Raw genomic sequence first — 1,965 nt, forward strand, 5'->3', positions numbered from 1 at the left:
CAAGAAATCTATATATATTCTTACAAACATGAGGTCGAATCATATATAGGGTAACAAGTAGTAGATCTTCTTATTTTTTTTTTTTTTTACATAAGATTGTGTTAGGGTAACCGAAGACCCAGGATGTACTACTTCATTCGGCGCATGTGAAATGCTCTAATATGTATTGTAGCATAATGTTTGCCCACTTTGACAGCTTGGTGAAACTGAACTCGGGTTGGGTGTTCCCTACCTGATGCTCAACCATTTGCGGTGGTAACAAACTAACAGGCAGTATATCTAACCAGCTTTCTCTTAAACCAGGCTGTTGTGAAAATTTTCAACTACCAAAAATATCGTCACTTTCAAGCACCAGGCTGGTCATTGAGATGGACATGAGCGAAAGAGGAGGTAATATGGAGCATGCAGGGAGCAAAAGCCATAGAAAAAGGAGATTGTTCAAGATTCGAATTAGGAGGAATTATCCCTCACTCTTGTAAAAAGAACCAACAATCGTCGATGCAACACCATCAACTCCTTACAGCAAGCGAATTACTGATTTCTGCAGAGGTGGAGTACTTGGTTCATTGTTGCCGGATCCAGCCAATTCCATAGCTGCTTTTCAGCTTTCTGTTGGTGAAGTTGGAATGAATAATGGAACAATCAGACTTCCTAAAAACTTCACCCTGAGTGTACCTGGCTATTCCTGTGGCCATGCAAAGATCGTTAAGCCGACTAAATTTTATACCCCAGATGGAAGGAGAGTCTTTGCTCAAGCTTTCAGTAAGTTGAAATCTTTTTTACAAATGTATTTTGATAAAAATACTGAATTCGAGTCTTAAGGAGAATGTTTTGCTGGTCCTAATATCCTTAACCATTGTTGGTGATAGTTACATGGAAAGTTGAATGTATATATTCTCATTTCTTGGCTCAGAAGTTTCCCTCCTGTTGTGTCTCACTATCTTCTTTCTACAATAACACAACCGTGCCCTACAATACATGTTCATGTGGCTGCCAAAACGAAACCAGCAATTGTGTGGAGTGAGTGAGCTTCTTCAACTAGAAACATGATTTAGAGATAAAATATGTGTAATTTACTTAGTTTTTTGTTTCGAAGTTGCAGGCCGAATTCATCTTCACTTGTCCCAGCCTCAGACAAGAGCTATGCACGGCTAAGTGTACGAACCATATGTGCCCTATCCAAATTAGTTGGCACGTTACAGAAGACCACCCGAAGTATTGGCTAGTGAAACTCAAGATTACAAACTTGAATTACAGGATGAACTATTCAGACTGGAACTTAGTCATCCAGGACCCAAACTTTGACAACTTGACCCAGATTTTTCGATTTAACTACAAGTCATTGACTCTGTATGCAACTTGATCCCTAGTTATTAATTGGTATCTGTTGTTTTTCGATTGGAAAAAATCGATTACAATGTATTAGTTTCTGATATTGGTATTTTGTTACCTACAGATGATACTGCAATTTTATGGGGAGTTAATTTCTACTACAATATTCGGATGCAAGCTGGGCCTCGTGGTACTATCGAATCGGAACTCGTTTTCCGGAAGCATCATACAAATTCTTATTCATCGAAGGGTTGGGGATTCCCTCAAAATGGTGATAACTGTATCATGCCACCCCCTGATGCATACCCATTGTTCCAGAATTAGTACAACTATGACTTCTCTGTCGACTGTTTTGATTCATTATTTAAGCTCTTGCAGTTGTTTAGCTTTAATTATATGGTCACAAAGGGTTATCGGTGTTAGAAGATAATCAAAAGGTCATGCTTATGACTTAATTAAGGGCAATCTCCTCTGGCTAGTAGCTTCCAGCTGCTGTCAAGCTTGTTGTGGTTCCTCCATGCTTATGTGGCTTTTCCGGCAGATATTCCATCTAGTATAAATACGTTTGCGCGTTGTAATAATTCTTTACTGTTCTGCATTTTAACTTAAAGAAACTTAATTCTCTCTCTCTCT

At 38.8% G+C, this 1,965-nt stretch overlaps 1 pseudogene; it reads left to right on the plus strand.

Moving 5' to 3' along the window:
* The first annotated feature begins 309 nt into the window (after positions 1-309).
* On the plus strand, positions 310-1,656 carry LOC101307265 (annotated as a pseudogene).
* Positions 1,657-1,965: the final 309 nt, after the last annotated feature.

The sequence above is a fragment of the Fragaria vesca genome, unplaced genomic scaffold (genome assembly GCF_000184155.1).
Source record: "Fragaria vesca subsp. vesca unplaced genomic scaffold, FraVesHawaii_1.0 scf0510201, whole genome shotgun sequence".
In the NCBI taxonomy this organism is placed as follows: Eukaryota; Viridiplantae; Streptophyta; class Magnoliopsida; order Rosales; family Rosaceae; genus Fragaria; species Fragaria vesca.